The 20,968-nt window shown below is 42.5% G+C and overlaps 1 pseudogene; it reads right to left on the bottom strand.

The window, feature by feature from the left end:
• Window positions 1–20,271: 20,271 nt before the first annotated feature.
• On the bottom strand, window positions 20,272–20,637 carry Gm2965 (annotated as a pseudogene).
• Window positions 20,638–20,968: the final 331 nt, after the last annotated feature.

The raw sequence follows: 20,968 nt of genomic DNA, 5'->3' as shown, positions 1-20,968 counted from the left end.
ATATTAGAGTTTGTGAAAGGCCTTTTAGTGTCCAATGGGATGCTCATGTGGTTATTTTTCTTTAGTTTGTTTATATGGTAGATTTTTTTATATTGAACTATCCCAGTAAGCCTGGGATGAAGCTTGCTTGATCATGATGGATGTCTTTAATGTGTTCTTGAATTCAGTTTGTGAGTACATAATTGAGTATTTTTTTCATCAATGTTCATAAAGGAAATTGGTATGAAGTTCTTTCTTTGTTGAGTCTTTGTTTGGTTTAGGTATCATGGTGACTACGTCCCCATTGAATCAGACAATGTTCCTTCTGTTTATTTTTTGTCGAATCGTTTGCAAAATATTGGTATTTGCACTTCTGATAGCATTCTGCACTAAAACCATCTGGCCCTGAACTTTTTTGGTTGGGAAACTTTTAATGACTGCTTCTATTTCCTAAGAGGAAATATGACAGTTTAGTTGGTTTACTTGATCTTGATTTAACTTTGATAAGTGTAATCTATCAAGAAAATAGTCCATTTTCTTTAGATTTTCCAATTTTTGTGGCGTACAGGCTTTGGACACACAAACCAATGATTGTTTGGATTTCCTCAGTGGCTATTGTCATGTCATGTCCCTCTTTGCCACACCCACTCCAGTAGTTACTCACGTGACAGGCCCAAAAGCATGGACACAGTCCCGAGGCAAAAAGTTCACAGAAACTTAGTCTCCTTGAACCATGGCATCCTGTATGACAAATGCTCCAAATCTGTCCTTGCTTTAGTTGGTGAATGGATCTGTGTGCTTTCCCTCAATATTGTTTTATTATAGGTGCCTCCAAGAAATGATTTTTACAAATACCTAAATCAGGTTGAACTTTACTCCCTGGCTTTCACCAATGTCCTAGGCAGTCCTTGAGCTGACCCTGGGCTTGGAATTTCGTAAGAATGTTATTCATCCAGATGAAATCCCCCAGTGTTGACAGTTAGTAATCAGTCACCTCAGTTTGCCAATAGGAGCTAGTATTCTCAGGGATGGTTCAAAATAGTAAACTTAGAATTCTCATTATAGACATGAATGGCAGCCTACTTTACATAATAGTAGAAAGTAGGTAGGTTGTGGTTTTAGGAGGAACTGAAGTATTGTATTATTCATGAAAGGATTAGTAGAATGGAATTCCCCTGGTGAAGGTTTTTCACTAGGCCCAGAAGAATAGCATAATCAGGTATTTACTAAGGGACCCCTGGTAGTGGGTTTAACAATAGATTAGCATTGCATCAGAGCATTCACCTGGCTCCTGTCTTTAGCTGATCTTAGATAGGGTTGTTCCTATCTCAGTTGTAAACACTGCCTGGATCCCACCATCCTTTTATGTATGCATTTTCTTTGTTTTGTGTAAAGAACCATTATGCATCTCCATATACCTTGGCTGTTGTATTTGCCTAACTTTCTTGTTTTTCTTCTGTTTTATAAGTCTGGTGCTTGCTTTGAAAAATTACATTCAGATACAACACTCCCTTGTGTTTGTGTCTGTTTGTTACTTTTTCACCAACTCCCTGCTCACCTGTACTGGGACTATGAATCTCCTGTGGAGGGGCCGACTGAGGCTAGTCCACAGCGGCTCTTCTCATTTATGATTTTGTTAATTTGGACAATGTCTCTCTGCCTTTTATTTAGCTTGCCTATCTTGTTCATTTTCTCAATGAACCAGCTCTTGATTGGTCTCATTGATTCTCTGTATTGTTCTCTTTGTTTCTAATTTATTTATTTATTTATTTATTATTATTATTATTTTTTTTTTTTTTTTTTGGTTTTTCGAGACAGGGTTTCTCTGTGTAGCCCTGGCTGTCCTGGAACTCACTCTGTAGACCAGGCTGGCCTTGAACTCAGAAATCCGCCTGCCTCTGCCTCCCGAGTGCTGGGATTAAAGGCGTGCGCCACCACGCCCGGCTGTTTCTAATTTATTGATTTTAGCCCTGAGCTTGTTTATTTTTCTGCTGTCTATTCCTCTTGGATGTGCTTGCTTCCATTGGTTCTTGAGCTTTCAGGCATGCTTCTAAGTTGCTAATATAAGATCTCTTCAGTTTCTTTATGAAGGCACTTAGTGCTATGAACTGTCTTCTTAGCACTGCTTTCACTGTGTTTAGATATGTTGTGCCTTCATTTTCATTGAATTCTGTAAAGTCTTTAATTTCTTTCTTTAGTTCTTCCTTGACCCAGTAGACATTCAGTAGAGAGTTGTTCAGTTTCCATGAGTTTGTAGGCTTTCTGTTGTTTCTGCTGTTGTTGTTGAAGTCCAGCTTTAGTCCATGGAGGTCTGATAAGATATAAGGTGTTATTTCAATCTTCTTGTATCTGTTGATGTTTGCTTTGAGACTGAATATGTGATAAGTTTTAGAAAAGTTTCTGAGTGGTGCTGAGAAGAAAGTATATTTTTTTGTGTTTAGGTGAAATGTTCTATAGATATCTCTAAGGTCCATTTGACCACAACATCTGTTAGTTTCATTATTTCTCTATTTAGTTTCTATCTCAATGACTTGTCCATTGATGAGAATGGAGTGTTGAAGTCTCCCACTAATGATGTATGGGGTTTGATGTGTGATTAAACTTCGGCAATGTTTCTTTTACAAATGTGGGTGCTCTTGAATTTGGGGCCTATATGTTCAAAATTGAGAAATAATCTTGGTTGATTTTTTTCCTTTGATGACTGTGAAGTGTCCTTCCCCATGTCTTTTGATTAATTTCAGTTGGAAGTTTATTTTATTATATATTAGAATTACTCCAGGTTCTTTCTTGTGTCCATTTGCTTAGAAAACGTTTTTCCAGAACTTTACCCTGAGATGATGTCTATCTTTGTTGTGAAGTTGTATTTCTTGTATACAGCAGAATGATAGATCCTGTTTATGCATCCATTCTGTTAGCCCGTGTCTTTTTATTAGGGAATTGAATCCACTGATGTTGAAAGATATCACTGACCAATGATCATTAATTATTTTGATGGTGGTAATAGTGTATGTGTGTGTGTTTCTCTTCTTTTTGTTTTCATAGTGTGAAATTATTTAATTCTTTTGACTTCTTGAGTATAGTTAGCCTCATTGGATTGGAGGTTTTCTCCTAACATCCTCTGTAGGGCTGGGTTAGCAGAAAGATATTGTTTAAATTTGGTTTTGTCATGGAATATCTTGTTTTTCCATTTATAGTGTTTGAAAGTTTTGCTGGTATCGTATTCTGGCTGACATCTTTGGTTTCATAGAATCTGAAAGATATCTGTCCAGACCCTTTTAGTTTTTAGAGACTCTGTTGAGAAGACGGGTATAATTCTGATAGGTCTATCTGTATATGTTACTTGACCTTTTTCCCTTGCAGCTTTTAATATTCTTTGTTCTGTACATTTAGAATTTTGATTATTATAGGTGGGAAGATTTTTGTTTCTGGTCTAATTGACTAGGTATTTTGTAAGCTTTTTGTACATTTATAGGCAATTCTTTCTTTAGGTTAGAGAAATTTTCTTCTATGATTTATTCAAAATGTTTTCCGGACTTTTGAGCTGGGTATCTTCTTTTTCCTATTATTCTTGGGTTTTGTCTTTTCATAGGTTTCCAAATTTCCTGGATATCATGAGCTTTTTAGATTTGTATTTTCTTTGGTGTATTGATTCTTCCATCGTATCTTTTATGCTGAGATAGTCTTTCCATCGCTTGGATTCTGTTGGCGATGCTTGTGTCTGTAGTTCCTGTTCTCTTTCCTAGGTTTTCCATATCCAGGATTCTCTCAGTTTGTGTTTTACAGTTTTACAGAGGAACTCATTTCAGGGCTTTCTCCTGATAATTACTTTTATCCCCTCAACTTTTAGTTATTTAAGTTTTATTATCTAGTAATTCTCTTTAAGGTGACAGCAAATATACTCATTCTGATTGTGATACACCCCATTGTAACTTGTTGCAATTTCTAGTCCTCACTCATCTCATAAAGATTAAAATAAAAAATTCCAAACAAATTTGTCACTTACCTTTGTGATGGGACTTTTCTTTTTTTTTTTTTCCTTTCCATTTTTTATTAGGTATTTAGCTCATTTACATTTCCAATGCTATACCAAAAGTCCCCCCTACCCACCCACTCCCCCTTTTTGGCCCTGGCGTTCCCCTGTTCTGGGGCATATAAAGTTTGCAAGTCCAATGGGCCTCTCTTTCCAGTGATGGCCGACTAGGCCATCTTTTGATACATATGCAGCTAGAGTCAAGAGCTCCGGGGTACTGGTTAGTTCATAATGTTGATCCACCTATAGGGTTGCAGATCCCTTTAGCTCCTTGGGTACTTTCTCTAGCTCCTCCATTGGGAGCCCTGTGATCCATCCATTAGCTGACTGTGGGCATCCACTTCTGTGTTTGCTAGGCCCCGGCATAGTCTCACAAGAGACAGCTACATCTGGGTCCTTTCGATAAAATCTTGCTAGTGTATGCAATGGTGTCAGCGTTTGAATGCTGATTATGGGGTGGATCCCTGGATAAGGCAGTCTCTACATGGTCCATCCTTTCATCTCAGCTCCAAACTTTGTCTCTGTAACTGTGATGGGATTTTTTGATTAACACCTGTACTTATTTAGTGATAAGTTAATGACTAAATTTCTTTTGAGTTAAATCTTAGGATGGCTGCTCAGAGATTATATTTACACTTACAATAGTGTTTTCTTATGAGTGCATTATTGTAATAACAAAAGGTTTTTATTTTGTATTGACAGCCTCTGTGCCTAATTTAAGCTTTATACAGTAGAAGCAAAATTATTGTACAAAAGTGTCTCTCTTGACTGCTATAAAAACATTAAGATATTCCATTCTATTCTTGATATGAAATAATATAACAGTTTGAACTAAGAGTCATGTCAATTTGAACACACAAAAATTTCCTTTATAATTTCCATTTAATTACCTAAACTCAGTTACCAACAAAACATTTCCTGACATAAAATGATTACAAAGATGTGTTCCAAATTCATAGAAAATAGTTCAATAATGAAAGCAAACAACTGACAAAAGGTAGAGCAAGTTATTTTTGAAAAGATAATCTTAGTTAACATAAGAAAATTGGAAGTATTGTTTGGGCTGAAAGCATTCTTATCTGTGGATGTTTGAACATTCGTGATTGTTCAAGGATTCTTTAAGTGGCCTAAAGTATGAGGCCACTAAGGCTCACCTAAAACCATGATAGATATGTTTGCATCTTATATTACTTTGAATAATTTACATCGCAAGGACATACACTTCTGAATTATCATGAAGAAAGTCCACACTGGTCACATTTTCCAGACCCAAAAATGGAAACACATGGGAAGGTTAGCCTGTCATTCAAGATGTCAGGAAGAAGGATGGTCATGCTATAGATCCAGAAGTTGCATCTGAAAATGGGAGGTGTCAATCACTTCTTTGCCTTTCTTGCCTTGTGGATGAGACTGACCTCACAGAGGAGGAATGTGTTTATATTGCCAGACTTAGGACAGGACAGTATGTGGTGTGAACTGAAGCCGTCACTGCTGTTTTCTTTGCTGCTTCTATTTCCATTTTCAGTTCTTGGACAGTTTTATTCATATCCTTCCTCTGTTTGATTACATTTTGTTGTATTTCTTTATATTTACTAATTTCCTCTCTAAAGGCTTCTATCATCTTTACAGGGTTGAGTTTAAGATCATTTTCTTGTGCTTCAGTTTTGTTAGGATATCCAGGGCTTGTTCTAGCAGGATAGCTGGGTTCTTGTGGTGCCATATTGCCCTGGTTCTTGTTGATTGAGTTTTTTTATGTTGTCTGTTAGCCATCTGGTTTTCCCTGGTGTTGGCTGAATAATTCTGATTCCTTCAGGACTCCTCAGGAAGACATGGGGAACTGTGGGCACAACAATGAAGGTCAGGGGACTGGACTCTGCTGGCTGTGCCTCAGGTGAACCCAATTGACAAGGGATTGGTGGGTTGTGTTCCAAATTAGTTGTTCTTGGGACCCTACAGGAAGCAGAAAGTTCTTGGGGGTCTCCCAAGGCTCCTCAGGGACGAAGGGTGAGCCCAGAGCCAGACAATAGCCATCAGGGGACCCATCAGGGGATGGAACTTACTTCTGCTGGCTGTACCCCAGGTAGACCAGACTTAAAGGGATTGGTGGGACGGAGTTTCAAGCTGGAAGATGTTGTTGGGGCTCCACAAGCCTCCACAAGGAAGCAGGAGGCTTTTGGAGTACCCCAAGGCTCCTCTGGTTGACAGGGTGAGCCCAGAGCCAGACAATGGATGGTTTTTGGTTTTGGTTTTGGTTTTTATAATCTTGACCATCTATTGTTAATGTGCCTCTTCCTGTTTTTCTCTTCCTCTTTCTCTACTCCCTCTCATCTTCTTACTCCACTCTTCCCTTCTTCTCTTCTTTCTTATAGAAAGATAAAAGACTGAGATTTAAATGTCAGATCTGAGGATAAAGACGTGGACCAACAGCTAAGAGCAACTACAGCTCTTGCAGTGAACTCAGGTTTGGTTTCTGGCACCTACATCAGGTGGCTCACAGTTGTCTGTATCTCCAGCTCCAGGGCTCTGACTTCTGCTAGACACTGGGCTTATATTTTTTCTAACAAATGTGGTTGTCACTGTCTAGGCAAGGCACTGTCTAGCGATTTTCCTGACAGTTCCTCTTATATCCCCAGACTTCTCCCAAGCTCAGGGCTACTCACTCAGCCATGAAGTAGCCTCGCTGCATATGCTTGTTGGCCACCCAGTGCCACGGACTCACTACAGGACAGACCCAGAAAGACATGAAGTTCATTCAGAGTGGCTTTTCCCATGAGAAATCAGCTGTTGAAACTTGTTATGCTGTATGATTTCCTCCTAGACCCAACTACAGAAATTTGTCCAAGAATGCCCAGGTGATTCACATCATGATTCCATTTAGAGACCATGTGATGCTTTGGAAATAAATGAAAAAGCAAACAAAACCTGACAGTGTGATGTTTTCTAGGAAAATCAGTTTCATCTGCTCCTTATTATGGATGCCAAGTATATTAATGATGTGTTTGGGTATAAAATATCAACAATATTCAGGTGTAGCATGGCATGGTAAATAAACAATATTTTAGGCTACTTGTAGATTAAGAAACCTTTAAGTCTTAATAATATAATAATGTTGTGTTCCATAGAAAAATACTTTATATAATTTTACATTTGAATTCTTAAAATTGAATAATTCAATCTTTTATAAAATAAACCACATTAATTTTAACCACTTCACACAGCTAGTGAGTTCATACTGGACATTCTGAACTTCATACTTCGTGCTTTATTAATATTTTCTATCTATAAACCCATAAACACATATACACATGTTTATACATCTGTACATATGCATATATATCTAGCATGTATATATTTTGACCCCTGGCCAATTCCTTAATCTTATTAGGCATTATAAAACACGTTATACAATCATTTCCATGTAATTTACATGTTTAGTAATCAGTACCTACAGACAGAAGTATTTCTGGGAAGAAGTATTAGTGAGAAGAACTGAGCTGCATAAGAAATGGAGGGTATCAATTAGATGCCAAGACACTTCAAACTGGGGAGTCGTCTAAAAATGATTATCATCTCAAGTTTTTTATGAGAACTACATTTTTACTTTGGATGCACTTTATTTTTAAGTGGAAAATTTTCACAGGCTTACTTTCCAAACAGACAATGCACTCGGAAGTTGGTTGGCTTCATTAGCCAGATTCTAGGCACAGGTGCAGTGATGCAGCTGCCACATTAGTTGGTTTTACCGGCAGAATAAAACGAAAACTCATCTTCCGTTATCCTCGTGTCTAGCAACTCAGTCTCCTCAGATAAATGTGCGTGGAGGAGGTGCTTAAGACTATAGCCAGTGCACACCTTTCACAAAAGGGCTGAGTGTATGTGTAAGTGATATTCTAACACCCCTGGAGTCAGGAGCACCAAGACTGCCATTTCAGAGCTGTGGTCATTGGTGGGACATAAGTGGTGGCTAATTTGGGTAAAGAGGGAATTTGTGAAGAAGACACTGCACAGTTCTGTGAATCCATGGAAAGTGGCAGAAACCACTGGCACTTAGGAATTATTCAACATCGCTCCCTCAGAAGACCCCACTTGGTGTCGCTACCACACACGGAAAAGTTCTTCCCATGAGTCACCAAACCCGAGCATGACCCTGCCAAGTTGCAGCGGATCCTTCTGAGCCAGTCGTCTAGTCTCAGCTGACTTTGATTCAAAGTCTAGGACGGGTGTGTGCTCTTGTCCAGCAGACAGACCCAGACACTCAGCACAGAACTGTTGTTTCCCACAGACTACCAACTTCGGATTAACAGACCCGGTTTTAATCAGGAAAACTTCCCATTTTTATGAGATGCTAACCATTTGTCAAGAGGGGCGCCAAATTCTAACATTTTGAAAAAGTTCCACATGGACGTGGCTCCTGCTCTGAGCTCAGCTTGGATCCGGTTGGTTTCATTTTGCTGTAGGCAATTGAAAGTCCCCAGGGAGCGCAGCAAGCGCAGAAAGCGTCCTCCATTTGCCTGAGCTGTGCGGAAGATGAATACCAAGAAATGACACACAGGGGAAGAGAAACTTCCTCATCTCCATGACAGCTTGCATAGTGGCGTCAGGAACGAGAGGATAAAATGTAGGACCCCATTTTAATGTCAGAGTGGAGTAGACAAGGTGAGAGAGTTAAAGACAAGGTTGGTTATAACGGCCGGCGTCTGTAAGGGTGGGAAGACACAGGACTTAATGGAACACTAAACTGGAGACCTAACTCGTTCGGTAAAGTGCTGTAAAGTGCTTTCTGTGCTGGCATGTAGACCTGAACTCAGTCCTCAGGACCCACACAAAAAAACTGGGCATGCTGGTGCACACTTGTGATCCTGCACCGGAGAAGCAGAGACAGGACCTCTGAATGTGCAGTCCAGCTGGCCTAGAGCAGACTTGAGTAGCTCCGGATACAGACGAAAGATCTGTCTCAAAGAGCAAGGTGGTGAATGACTAAGGAACAGCAGCTGAAGTTGTCCTCGGGCTTTTACACTCTCTCTCTCTCTCTCTCTCTCTCTCTCTCTCTCTCTCTCTCTCTCTCTCTCTCTCTCTCTCTCTCTCTCTCTCTCTCTCTCTTTCTCTCTCTCTCTCTTATACCTGTACGCACATGCATGCACAATGATAAATACAGACAGCAGAGCTGATCAGATGAGGGTCTCAGTAGCTGTCAGGGAGCCAGTTGAAAAGCCACAATAGTGAGTGAGAGATGCTGCTGACTGAAGTATAAAATGTTACATTTAAGCTCAGCTCTTTGACCAGGAACAACAGCTGAAAGGGGGTTGGGAATGGGAACCCAAGAATATTTACAGCAGTCAGGCAAGTTTTCTTTCTATCTTTGTGTGTGAACACTTTTATCTTCAGTTGCAAAAACTCCCAACTTGAAATGAGTTTCCAAAACAACCCGTCCCCATTTCCTCAGTTCCCATGGTCCGTTCTGTTCTCAGAAATGACACGGGGCTTAGTAACTGATATGTTTTGCTTGGTATTAAGGATATTTTAGTAGCGATCAGAGATCATCCTGCTGTCTGCTAAGTAGTCACGACTTGATAAACTTTAAGTTCACACAATATTCTCCTGTCTGTGTTACGTGATTAAGGAGAAAGAGTCTCCTCCAACATTTAGTCTCAAGATAAAATACAACTGTGAGAAACAAGAGAACATAATTCAGAAAACTTTCCAAATTGGATTTGTTATGGGAAAAGAAGAAAAAAAATGTATCAACTTCCAAGGATACATTGTTGGAATCTGAATACAAACACACACACACACACACACACACACACACACACACACATCCTTTATTCAGACCAATCCAGCATTCACATGCATTTCCACACAGATGGACTTCCTCCAGGAGAGTCTGAACACCTGGCCAATTGGCCTGAAAAGAAGCCTTGAACATGGGAAATGCTGCTGGAACGGATCTGCAGAACCCTCAGAGACTCTGAAATGTGTGTTTAACTGTCCTGCGAAGCTCACTTTAATGAGGACTATTCAATAAAGCATGTGATGAGATTGCCCAGTGCTCCCTGGGACCAAGTGTTCTTAGTTACCTTTTCAAATTGCACGTCATTAGCACAAACGTGCACTTCTGCGGGATGTACTCAAAATACTGAAACGATCCACACCATATATCTGCAGACTCTCAGCATTTAATATAAGCATGTATGTTCATGCTGTCTCCCCCCAAAGCACACTTTCCTCTCTCACTTGAGGGAGTATGAGTTCCCAAACATGGAGCAAAGAGAAATTCTGCCTTATTAGTAAGGTCAGAGCAAAAGCAATAGGTTGTTCTAGCCAAAAAATATTTATTTAGAGATACAGATTGGCTCAGAAATTTCTAAGCAAGATTTAATGATGGCTTAAATAGTCTTTAAAATTAACTAACATTGAGGCTTTTTGGAGAAGTGAGTGAAGATTTTAAATATACATATACACACAGGCACACAAACATATGCACAGAGACAAATGTGCACACATAGACACACACCACACAAACACATGCCATACAAACACAGACACACACAGACAGACACACACACACACACACACACACACACACACACACACACACATGCACACATGCAAAGCAATATAAAAGCCTTTCGGCTTTTGCCAACCAGTTTACTACACCTCACTGCCCAGAGTCCTAACTGCTGAATCTTTTGTGTTGCACCAAAAGCTGAGGGAGTCTCCATAGAGGAGGTGCTAGCTCCAGACACACAATGGACTGGACCTGAACCTGACACATAGCTGTTGCTTCATCCACATAGGTATGGATACAGGAAGTTCTTAGGAGAATCTAGGTCAGTGGAGCATCTTGGAGCCAGGGAGCCTGAGCCAACAAGTCATGTGTCTCTGTCGCTGAACTGTAGTGTGCCTCACTCAAGTGATGTCAATTTGAACAACTGATTCACTGTTGATTATATACGTCCCAATCCAGTCAACTATATTCTAATTATTCAGTCTAATAGTACGGATAATGATCAAGAACGATTTTTCCTGGAAACCAAAGCATCACGATCTGGTGGCTGAGAGGTGAGAGGCTTAACCCAACCAGGCTTTCAGCAGACTTCTCTCTAAGACTCAGTGAGTAGCATACAGCTGAATAGTTCCTTCTAGGCAACAGGTTAGAAAGTGAGAGAGAGGGCCAGGGCCATGCGAGGTGCCACACCAGGCCCACAGACAGCATGGGACAGAAATATGAGAACGACCATGCAGTGTGGTAACTTGACTTTCTCATAGATGTGAGAGCCACATAGTAGAGACTGGACCCACAGGCGGGGCTGCTGCAGCAGAAATGTGTAACCTTATCCGATGGGCAGTACAGAGCCCTGGCAGGCTTTGTTTAGGAGACTCTTGGAGCAGCTGGGACACAGATGGCTAGGAGGGGTCAGATCAGCTGGCAGAGAGCCCAGGTGGTGGCTGGGAAAGCTGACTTTATAAGGAGGATTAGGCACTCTGTGAGCATTTCAATAATAGAGAGAGGGTGGAGGGAAGAATCCTATCTGAAAAATAGAAACAAGATGGCCTTGTGGATGTGAGTTTGAGCGGGGGGGGGGGGGGAAAGCAGGAAGGAAATGCCTGGCTCCCCCTCAGCAGGTGCATGAGAGCCCACTCAGCTGAAAAGAAAAGCCCCTCGGAGAACGGAATTTTAAATTCTCACGGTCGCACTCTGCCAAAGAGAATCCTGGCTTCCAAGGTGTAAACACCACCACTGAACACAGAGGCAGTGCGCATGCTCGCTGAGTCCCCTCCAGGGCCATCACTCTGCCTAAGCCATTCTTGAGCAGCAGTAGAGATCTAGGGACAAATGGAAATTGAGAAGTTGAAAATCAAATGTGAGATGCCCAAAGAGGTGTTTCCTGTCCTGATCAGTTTCTCAAAAGCTGCGCTGTAGAAAGCGCTTCCTCTACATCAGGTGAGCAGACTTTCCTTCTAGTGATAAACCAAATACAATATTAGCTCTAAGCTACGTTCCAAGCCTGTAGTCACCGCAGCTTCATGCAACTCTGGGCTGTGGGTACTGTTACTATTCAGATTCTACACGGAGACAGTGAGCCAGAACCCCACACGGGAGCAATAGAGCTACAACTTGATCTTTGACAAATGTAACTTTTTCCCCCTCTTTTATTTGGTGTCTCATGTAGCTCAGGGTTTCCTTGAGCTTATTCAACAAGTGCTAGGATTATAAACAGGTGCTGGCATGCCCTTGAGGAGTGCTAGGGATTGAACTCAGGGCTTGGTGCAAGCTAGGCAAAAATTCTACAAGCTGAGCCACACTCACAGTGGGATCCCTGAACGTCCTACTGTATAGTCTATGTGGTTCACCACTTCAGGAGGCTGTCCCTACCCACGGTGACTCTGTCCCCATGCAGTCCCTACTTACCCTGTGTGCTAGCATCACTTTACAATGGAACCCAACGGCAGTCACATACAGGGATATTCTGAACTCTATGAAACAGTTTTCTAGAGTGTTCCAGACTATAAAAACAAACAAACAAACAAACAAACAAAACTTGTTCTGTTTGACAAGCCACAGACTAGGGCTTTGGGGTGGGAAGGTCTACCTACAACCCCTGGCAGGGCCTGAAGTAGCAGCCTTCTGCTCACAGTGCAAATCAGCTCAGGGACCAGCAGAGACTGAGTTGGACCCCCTACATCTAAGGCTTCAGTTCATTCCTGCTCAACACACACTTTCAACCATCGTGAGCATTTTCATTAATTTAGTGAATTATTATTATTTAAATAAGCGCTATCTTGTTTGATAACATCTCCGGTCAAATTATATGATCGGATATTTAAATAAATCCTAAATTGAAACGCAAAATTCTGAATCATTTAATAATCCTTTATCATCATAGTTCATGGTTTTAGCAAAAAGATCCACTGTTGGACAGTGTTGGAAACTTACTTGTCCACAGCGGGAGTGCTGTGATGGGAACCTTTAAGAGGTGCAGCCTAACTGGAGAAAGTGGGTGGCTAGGGTGCAGGCCTAAGGGTAAGTATTCATTCCTGCTTTTGTATACCCCTATGCCCTATGCCTGCTGAGAGAGGCATTCCAACCACGCCCACCGGCACAAACTCCAGGCCCCTACCGCCTTCTCATATCCAGTCCAGTGACAAGAGTAACTAACTCAAGGAGGCTTCAGATGCCCCCACAGAACTCATAAGAGTTCTCTGGAAACCTGAGAAACTCTTCCAACCGAGGGGAGTCGGAAGAGCTATAAAATAATCCACTGTGTCAGACAGAGCAAGAAGTGGGGCCCTTTCACAAGGGTCTGCGCTGGGAAAAGCGATGAGAAAATGACGGTGGCTTCTGTGTGGATTTCGGATTTCTTGGCTCACGGTTTTGTCCCCACTGCAAATATGAATGTCTCCTCTTCACACGTGTTTATAGTGCTTGAGAAAACAAGTATTAGCATTTATTGAGTATTACATGACCAGTGCTTTTATTTTATAAGCATTCTTGGAAATTTTCCTTAAACCTTGGAAAACAAATAGGCAGACGGGCATGCCTCCCTTATAGCTAACAATATAGGCCACTAGCTTCTGTGATAAGGTCGCATAGCTGGTAAGAAATGGAAAGTTTCCAAACTGTTGAACTACGTCTTTCTTGTTGTGTACTTCCATTGAATTGAAATCATGAAGAGATCCGCCGCCGCCCCCCCCCCCCGCCGCCCCACACACACACCTTGCCAAATTACAGTAAAGTACAACTTGTCTGCCAGCAGAACCTGTGTGAGCCCAGAGCACGGCCCGCGGAAGTGGAGGAGAGCCCTTGTTCCTGGGAAGCAGCGTGAAGCGGGAGATGCTTCTCAAGGAGTCTGGCTGCTCAAAACACAGCACTTGCACTTTTAGAATATAAAATGAATCTAGGGCAGACACTGAAACAGAATCTGCTCTCCTTTGTTCTTGGCACATGCATTTGTCGTTTGCAAAAGAGTCACATAAGTGTGAGGCAACCCAAGGTGTTTCATTTCTAAGGTGTCTCAGCACGTTTGGTTTTGGGCAAAAATAAAAATCTTACTAATTCCTTTCTTTTCCCATAAGGTATGTAAGTTATGTAAGTGAGGAGTCTGAAGCTAGTGACAGTGAACTGATTTCTGTCCCTCCACAGTACTCAGGGGACAAACTCAGCATCACAATACGGGGCAGTGTGCTGATGGTCCCAGGTTATGAGGTTCAAGCCTACAGGCTTTTGATTTTAGGATGCAGCAACGGCAGAACGCACTTGGATGAACTCATGCTCCCAGTGTCAGTGCTGATTATTTCTGGGATGGATGTGTCAGTCAGGAAGGTCAAGCCTGGGTAGCAGTCGGATTGACTGTTTAGGATGCAGCTATGAAATGACATGAAACAGGCTTTGAGGTAGACAGGTCTGCCGACTGTAGGCTAGGGTGATGCTTTGAGCACATTTAAAGTCAGACTCACTTCAGTATCCTGTAAGTTAGATACTTTACCACAGACTGGACTTAGGACATCTTTGAATACCATTGTAACTTGAGGACCACCTCTGTTAGTTAAATAGAAACAATGGCCAAGCTTATATTTCTCTAATTTAAATTAACTTGTGATACTAATGGCTTTTATTACATATGAAACCAAGATACATGCATAAACAAACACACAGAAACATCTGTGTGTACATGGAAGAAATGCAAACTGCCCAACCGCTCTGCAAACGGCTCTTCAGTCCCTCAAAGTGTCGAACATATGCCGCCGAGTGACTATTCTAAAGAAGCAGCCGTCACACTCTGAGATAATTTCTCAAAAGAAAACAGAACATCTGTTCCTACAAAGATTAGTTCATGGAGGCTCACAGACACTTTCCCTGTAATGACTCTTGACTGCCTGAGAAACCCCGAGCGTTTCTCAGCAAAGGAACAGATAAATGTGTCCTGTGGTACGCCAGCCTTCAGAGAGCACTCCACAATAAAACAGATGCTGGGAAGGCTTTAGGTCAGAGCGCAGATATTCATATAGGAATCTCAGACTAATTGAGAGTGTCAGGAGAAAGGTGAATGCGGACCTGGGTCAAGTAGGTAGGGATGGAGGAAGGAAGGGGACTGTGCAGAGGACAGTGAAGAGACATTGGTGACATGCAGCCTTTGTGGTCTCTGCTGTGCTGATATGTCATGATTTTCCAATTTAAATATGAGCTATATAGTATTTATATTATAAATAAAAATGTATGGTTTTAGGGCTGATTCAACAGAAAAGATTGAATGCAGAAAACAAACGTGTGTGCGTGCGCGCTCATGCTTGCATGTGCACATATGTGTGCCTGTTTGTGTGCAACTAGGTATATGTGAGTGCAGGTATGTGTATGAATGTGTGTCTCTCACCGACTTGGAACTCCCTTGGTGGGCTCGGCTTCCTTGCCAGGGATCGTCCTGACACTGCCTCCACAGTCCTGGGATTGCAAACCGGTCTCACCACAGCCTGATTTTTATCTAAGAGTTCTTGGAATTGAACTTAGATCCTTGCACTTTCACAGCAAGCACTTTACCAACGGAGCTCTTTTCCCGGCCCCTGGATGTTTGATTACCAGGCCCAACAGTACGCCATCCCTGCAGAGATCAATGATCAGCTCTTGCAGCAGCGGCTGCTGTAGGCTCTAGCACAACCTGCCCCACAGAGCTTCTAAACAAATGGTTTTACTTTTGTTTTATGTGTCTGAGTGTCACACGCGCGTGCGTGCGTGCGTGCGTGCGTGCGTGCGTGTGTGTGTCCTGGTATCCGTGGAGGCCAGAAGATCGCAAAGGTCACTGGAACTGGAGTTGCAGGGGACTGAGCTTCCACGTGAATCCTAGAAACTGAACCAGGGTCTCTTGCAGGAGCAGCCAGTGCTCCAGTCCTGTTTGGATGTCTTGACGAGAGCGAGTCTCTTTAGCGGTGTGATTGACTAACAAGCAAGCATTTACAAGTGCATCCTGCCTCAAATTTCCCATTAGAGCTTCTAAAAGGAAATATTTAACACCCGCCATGGAGGAAGAACTGCCTCTGCCACAAGATTATTAAATTATCAGGTTTTTTTTTTTCTTTCCAGAAAAGTCACTTCAGATTATTGCTAATTTCTAGAAATGGGCTGGCTGTACTTTCTTTCGTGTAGATGTAGAGAAAGGAAAATTATTTCTCCATCCTCAGTTCCCTTACATCCCATTTGGACAAGCAAAGTGTCACCATCTACTTACTCCCTTGGCAGGCTGAGACGCACCCCATCACCACTGAAATGTCAAGCAGCTGAGGGGAGCCTCGGGCTCCCCCTAGTGGTGTCTTCTGGGCTGGCACTGTGATTTTTAAATCAGCGGCTTTCTGCTTTCAAAATTATTTTGACCAAAATCGTAAAGTAACAGTCGGTCCCATTTAAAGTAGTATTTTTTTTAAATAAAACTTCTAGTTTCTATATTTTTTCTATTTCTCCAATTTTACTAGTGTTGTCATTAATCCTTGGTTTTATTTGATTTAGGTTCAACAGGAGGAAAGTGGACATCTTTTACTGGGGGAGTATAGTGAAGTATGCTATCATGTTTTCTAAGGGAGTCCATTATTGGGTCTAGGTAGCTTCTTTGTATGAGCAGGAACTCAAGGTGAGACAAATTGAGTCTGTCCTATAAATCACACAGAGCAGCAACCTCGGGTCATGCACGTCGCTTCCCTATAGCTGTTTGTTTACGGCTTCCTCACAGCCTCCCCAGTGGAGCATCGAGTTTCTATTTGTTTGTGTTCCTGAAGTGCAGACACTTTGGTTTGGGTCCTAGTGCCACCTTTGGAACCGTGTCCACAGAGCTCGGTCACCAGCTCTCAAGGACCCCATGGGTGCTTCCCTTTGTGGAGGACAGTGGAAGAGGAAAAAGTCGGTGTGGAAAGGCATGGCACGAACTTTGCCTCAATGAAGCTCACCATCAATGGATGTTGAGTGGGAAACACGCAAGCAATTGAGCACGTGTGCCTTCACTCTGTCTTGGATGTGACAGTAGACATAGAGATGCCTTCTAAACCTCATACGCATCAAGATGTGGACCCAGAGTCAAGGTACACGCTGCTGGTGTTTGCTGACCTTCCTTAAGACAGACGAGAATGCTTTCTAGAGATGCTCAGATAGCTACTGAATTTCAAACGCAGACATATTGTGTGGCCAAATCACACAGAGGCCAGGAATTAACTATTAAGAGTGCAGACATGACATTCTATCTGCCTCCTCTGTCCCCTCTTTGCCCCTGTTACTCCATGTCTCTCTGCAGGCTGTCTCTGCTCCCTTGTGAACCCGGGAAGACAGGTTCATTGCCCAGATTATAATTGAACCTAACTCTAAATTCCTGAGAGAATCTGACAAGCTAGTCTTAGCTGTCTTCACCAAGTAAACTGTATTAAAATGGAAGATATCATCAGCAGAAACAGAATAGCCAGGGCTATGTCCCCACAATGAATAGGATAACACCAGAGTTTCTGGGGGATTGTTCTCTACCCACTAACCTTGGTCTTGCTACACAGCCCATCTGCCTCACTACTTTCTCCAACCACTGAAAGTCCCCACACATCTTCAGGTGGTTACAGCCCTCCATAAAATCCTCTGTAGGCCTAAAAATTCAGTGAGTTGACAGATTGCTTGCTCGACTGCCTGAGGCCCTGAGTTTGATGTTCAGCACTGTGGTAGCTGGGAGTGGTAGACACACCCCTGTGGTCTCAGCACTGGGAGAGTCAAGGTAGGAGGGCCATGAGTCATCCTCCTTTATACAGTGAGGCATGCCTACCCTGAGCTACGTGAGACCCTGTTTCAACAACAACACTAAAGTGACTTGAGGGGTACAGATGAGGATGCAGCTCAGTGTAGCACCTGCTAGCATGCCCTGGATCATAGCTTGGCCCCTCAACATGGTATACAGCATGAAGAAAACCTAACCGGAGAGACTTGACTTTTATGGTGCTATTTCTGATGGAATCTACCTCTCCTTTTTAAAATCATTATATAATACAAAGAACTTCAACAGCCAAAATAATGTTACTGTAGACTCACTGTGACAATATAAAACAACACAAGCAGACGCCAGTGGGTAAGGGATTCACTGGGCAAACGTGAGGATCTGAGTTCAGATCCCCAGCATCTATGCAAAAAGACAGACATGGCCACCTGTGAGCCTGTAATCTCAGCTGTGGGAAACAGAGACGAGCCAGTCTTGCTCATTGATGAGTCTCAGGTTCAGTAGGAAACTGTCTCGGAAAACAAGAGGAGATAACTCAGTAGTTAATGTAATCCCTGTGTTAGAAGGGTTCTCCTAGAAGTCCTGAGTTCAGTTCTCAGCATCCAGGTCTGGCAACTCAAAACTGCCTGTAGCAACTGCAGGGGACCTGGTGCCCTTCTGGCCTCCACAGGCACTTCACACCAGTGCACCACTTTCCCAACACACACACACACACACACACACACACACACACACACACACACACACACAGAGAGAGAGAGAGAGAGAGAGAGAGAGAGAGAGAGAGAGAGAGAGAGAGAGAGAGAGAGGTTTTAGTTAAAAAAGAAAACAAGGAATGTGATATAGGAAGACATCCCTGTCCTCCACAAGTGCATGGATGAGTGTGCACACCTGTGTACCATACCCCTCCCCAAATACAAGAGCAAAACAGTCCGAAGGGCCCTGGCTCCTTCTCAGGACTCATATCATATAGGCGAAAAAACTATAAGCATATGCAATTATAAACTCTACTTTGACATCCTCAGAAACACAATACATGTTACTTCTTTTTTTTTTTTTCATTAGATATTTTCTTTATTTACATTTTAAATGTTAGCCCTTTCCTGGTTTCACCTCTGAAAACCCATACATATTACTTCTAATGGAATGATTTATTAATACTCATAGCAGACTAACTCCAACTAGTTTATCTGTTAGAATAATTGCCTTGACACACCCCAGGGAAATTCCTTTTTTTTTCTGTATCTTTTGTAATGAGATTTTTTTTTATTAAATATAATCTTTATTTACATTTCAAATGTTATTCACTTTCCTTGTTTCCCCTCTGAAAACCCCCTACTCCTGCTTCTATGAGGGTGTTGCCTCCATCTACCCAACCACTCCCGCCTCCCTGCCCTGGCATTCCCCTACACCGGGGCATTGAACACTCTTAGGCACAAGAACCTCTCCTCCCACTGATGTCCAACTAGGCAATCCTCTGCTACATATGCGACTGGAGTCATGAGTACCTCCATGTGTACTCTTTGCTTGGTGGTTTAGTCCCTGGGAACTCTGGGGGTACTGGTTTGTTCATATTGTTGTTCCTCCTATGGAGCTGCAAACTCCTTCAGATCCTTCAGTCTTTTCTCTAACTCCACCACTGGGGACCCCATATTTAGGCCAATGGTTGGCTGTGAGCATCCACCTCTGTATTTGTCACGCTCTGGCAGAGTCTCTCAGGAGACAGCTATATCAGACTCCTGTACTTCTTGACATCCACAATAGTGTCTGGGTTTGGTAACTGTATATGGGATGGATCCCCCCGGGGGGCAGTCCCTGGATGGTCCTTCCTTCAGTCTCTGCTCCACACTTTGTCTCTGTAACTCCTTCCATGGGTATTTTGTTCCCCCTTCTAAAAAGGACTGAAGTATCCGCACTTTGATCTTCCTTCTTGAGCTTTGTGTGGTCTGTGAATTGTATCTTGGGTATTCTGAGCTTTTGGGCTAATATCCACTTATCAGAGAGTGCATACCATGTGTGTTCTTTTGTGATTGGGTTATCTCACTCTGGATGGTCTTTTCTCTTCTCTTCTCTTCTCTTCTCTTCTCTTCTCTTCTCTTCTCTTCTCTTCTCTTCTCTTCTCTTCTCTTCTCTCCTCTCCTCTCCTCTCCTCTCCTCTCCTCTCCTCTCCTCTCCTCTCCTCTCCTCTCCTCTCCTCTCCTCTTCTCTTCTCTTCTTTTCTTTTTTGTATTTTAATTCTTTATTATTTAGGCATACACTGATTTAACAACATCATTTACTCATCAATTCAAAGCAATTATGTGGCTTCTTTTAAACAAACCAGGCAATCAATACAAATTTGCAATCATCAGGCTTTTTTGTTTGGTTGGTTTGGTTTGGTTTTTCCAGGCAGGGTTTTGCTATGTAGCCCTTGCTGTCCTGGAACTCAATTTGTAGACCAGGCTGGCCTTGAACTCAAAGAGATCCAGCTGCGTCTGTCTCTCCCTCCCGAGTGCTGGGACTAAAGGCCTGTGCCACCACAGTCCAGCAAGGTCATCAAATCTTAATCTTCAGAGATAATCTCCACAAGGCTGGCTTGACAGCACTCAGACTCCACAAGTTTTTGAGGTGTTCCATATTTAAGTAGTGTAGGCACTGCGGTTATTTACAGCTTTGGTCTGAAGTCATTATTTGGGTCTTTCCGGTAAGGCTTGTCTTCTACTTGGCAGTAGATGACCACACATGCTTCAGCCCCTCTCAGATGACTGGCTCAGCTTCCTTGCAGTCCGGACACCAGCTCTTCCCTTCGGTATCCTTAGAACCGCTGAAGTAGGTGACAATGGTCTTGCCCTCATGTTCCCTCCCTGCCTTGTTGAACTCCTCGAAGCCCAACACACTCACCTCCTCGAAGGTGGCCATGAGTACAGCAGTCTGGAGAGGAGCACAGGAGGTGTCCTCTGGATGGTATTTTCTAGTTCCATCTATTTGCCTAAGAATTTTATGATGTCACTGTTTTTTAATAGCTGAGTAGTACTCCATTGTGTAAATGTACCACATTTTCTGTATCCATTCCTCTGTTGAGGGACATCTGGGTTCTTTCCAGCTGCTGGCTATTATAAGTAAGGATGCTATGAACATAGTGGATCATGTGCCCTTATTTCATGTTGGAGCATCTTCTGGATATATGCCCAGGAGTGGTATTACTAGGTCCTCAGGTGATACTATGTCCAATTTTCTGAGGAACCGCCAG

This window comes from Mus musculus, chromosome 3 (genome assembly GCF_000001635.26).
Source record: "Mus musculus strain C57BL/6J chromosome 3, GRCm38.p6 C57BL/6J".
Classification (NCBI taxonomy): Eukaryota; Metazoa; Chordata; class Mammalia; order Rodentia; family Muridae; genus Mus; species Mus musculus.
The sequence above is the reverse complement of the archived record's forward strand: the minus strand, read 5'-3'. Positions and strand labels throughout refer to the sequence as shown.